The sequence below is a fragment of the Furipterus horrens genome, unplaced genomic scaffold (genome assembly GCF_987537825.1).
Source record: "Furipterus horrens unplaced genomic scaffold, mFurHor1.1.pri manual_scaffold_2, whole genome shotgun sequence".
Taxonomy (NCBI): domain Eukaryota; kingdom Metazoa; phylum Chordata; class Mammalia; order Chiroptera; family Furipteridae; genus Furipterus; species Furipterus horrens.
This window is the reverse complement of record NW_028327172.1, coordinates 102,277,316-102,280,422: the sequence shown is the minus strand read 5'-3', so window position 1 is coordinate 102,280,422 and position 3,107 is coordinate 102,277,316.

The window sequence follows — 3,107 nt, the reverse complement described above, 5'->3', positions numbered from 1 at the left end:
TTTCAATGTAACAACTTATGGTGGTAAGATCAAATATAACTTACCAAAAGAAGCCAAGAAATACAAGGTGTTTTTCAAAGCCAACGTGAATGCTACAAATGATTATTAGACAATGAGAAAATGTCAATCAACAACTGAAAATTTGATTCCAAGGAATCAAGGAATCAAGAAATCAGGTAATTTTTAAACTTTTAACAATAAATTAATATTCTTAGTATCACCCTACTAGTTCTGAGAAACAAAGTAAATTTATGGAATAGTAAGTTTTCTTATTTCTGCATATACAAATTGCTAGATTTAAGAGAATTTTTATAACAATTTAAATGTCCACTTAAAAAAAAAAACACATATACTCTCATTTAAACTAAAAAATTAGTTCCTTGAAGGCAAGTGTTCTTTTTCACCTTTGCTTTCCCAAGTAGCTGAGACAGTATCTGACAGAGTTGGCACCCAGTTAATGTTTACAAAATAAGTAATTGAATCATTTCCAATAAAGAAATTTCATACTGTCTAGAAAGATATAGTGATACACTAGCTTAATTTCATAAACATTTTCCTAGACACATTTCAGTTTTCACTAACCTATGATAAGTCACTCCAAATTCAAATCTAATACAGGACTTCATTTATTTGTAAACATCTAATAAGGACTTCCTTATCTCAAGTACAAGCATGCTTTTAGATTCTGGGAAATTAAAAATGAGAGACTGAGATGGGATTTAGGCAGTTGCTGCTTCCAGAGCTCACATTTTAGTGTAAATGGCAATAATAATCGTCGTCGGCAGCCGTCCGTCTCAAGAGACGATGGTGTAGCTTCCTAAGAGTCTATCTGCACCGCCGAAAATGGCTGTGCAGTCCGACTCGGGAGCGACACGGCATCTGTCTCCTCCCGTGTCGAATCGACATTTTACGATGACGCCGGAGTGTCCTCTCCAGTGAAGCCGAAGCCACAGAGCCTGGGCAGGGTGACATGGAGGGCCCGCTGTTGCCCATGCAGCAGACCCCCCCCTCTCTTCGCAGCTGAAGGGTCCAAGGGAAAGACGGAGTCAATACAGCTTGGCTTCAGGTGCGCCGCAGGAGTTGCCGGTGTTGACTACAACGTCGAACCGCCTTAGGGACTCCGGCTCCAGATCTTCTGTCGGGGTTTACTCCCTTAGCCTTTCCCCTGAAGACGTACGCCGCAAGGCAGCGGAGGTTTTTGGGAGTCAGAGTTTTCCTTCTCTGATGTGCCCTGACTGGAAGATCGAACCAGCGACACTTAGCTCGCAGGCCGACGCTCAATCCACTGAGCCAAACCAGCCAGGGTGGGCAATAATAATAATAACAACAAAAAGAAGAAAGAAGACAAGGAGAAACATTTAGTATTCCAAGCACTGTTCTCAATGTGTTAATTCATTTTATCCTTGAAATAATCCCATGAGATAGATTACAATAATAATTCCATTTTACAGATGAATCCACTGAGAGGGAGAGAGCTTAAACAACTTGCCCAAGAATTAATAATAGTAAAATTAAATGCAAAGGTGTTTACTTCCAGAGGTCATACTGCTATACTGCTTCTCAAACACCTGAACAGGTAATTTTGAGAGTATGGTAAATACACCAGAAGAGACATTGGATGCTTGAAAGCTTAAAAAAGTACCCTAACCCCAAATTGAAGGATCAAGGTATAACAGGATACAGAGCATGGGTCCCCTGAAAATAGAGGAAACCCCCGAATCCTACAAAGATGCAGGGGGTAATGTGAAGTAATACCCAGAGTGGAAAGTATAGCATTTAAGGCACATTGCATAACAAAGGTAGATTACCAGCCCTGCCTTCCTGAAGGAAGAAGGCTGCTGCTGCCCAGGGCCAATTGTGTATAAAACTGTGAGAACATGCACAAGGAAAGTGACTCTGGAGACTTGTGACGTGGCCAAAGGGGAAGCTCATATGGCATCTGCGTGAGCTGCGGGGGTGGTGGATGCCCACCCCAGATGCCTGTGCATGGCTGAGAGCTCTTGACCTAACTAAAAACGGCAGCTGAGCGAGGGCTATGCCTTGAGGCCAGACCAGCAAGCGTGGGGCAGTGTCACGGCAGTGCTGCAAAGATGTGACTCAGACCAAGGCCCAGCGGGAACACCAGCGCTACTGGGCCACGGGCGTCAGAAACCCAACTACTTCCACATGTCCCAGCCAAGGATGCCGGAGACAGCCTTCAAAACCATACAGCTGCCACGCACCTACATAGAGAATAAAGCCTTCTCTATGGATGAACACAATGCAGCTCTCCAGACAGCAAGACTTCTCAATGGCAGTTTAGGAAACAGACCCAGCACTCCATTTAGAAGTGATGTGTATGAGCCAACTGAGATGGCTGTTCTGCTTAATGGCGGGACTGTTCCAACTGCTTCACCAAGTTACACTGGAAGACGTCTCTGGTGAAAGACTTAAAGTTCCAGAGAACTCTTACTAATTTTATTCTCTGGCTGTGTCTTTCTTGAGGGTGAAAGCAGTAACAGCAGCTGAACAAGGCCGCCTCACAGCCAGATTTGCAAATCTTAGACAAGGGAATTTTGAGTAAATGTGAACACCGCTGAACAGAAAAGCTAACACCGACTGCGCTCCCTGCCACACACATGCACGCATGCACACACACACACACACACACCCCAACCTAAATCCCTACAAACTAAAGCAGATCTAATTGCAAATAGTATTAGGTTCATGCAAACAAATGCCCAAGAAGACCATTTCATCCTCGGAGGGTAGAATCAAGTTCACAACTAGTGTGCTAGCATCACCCCTCCGCAACCCCCGGTGGCCTCTTAGAGATAACTGTTTCACTGAGGAGGACCAATTAGGGCTTTTCCATAAGCCTGCACATTTCAGGGGGTTAGGAGCAGTTCAGAAGTTTGTAGGTATGATTCCAAGGAGAGGCCCAATCCAATCATGGGGTAAGCCTTACAACCAATAGTGGTGGACGGACGCTATCATCTGCCAAAAAGGAGATGCTGTGAGTTGAAGTGACCATCACATTTGGTGACCCCGCTAAACTAGTGTCTATGGCAGGAAAGGAAGCTGTTTCCTTCCCTGATGTTACTATAGCAACACTCTGGCTTGAAGCA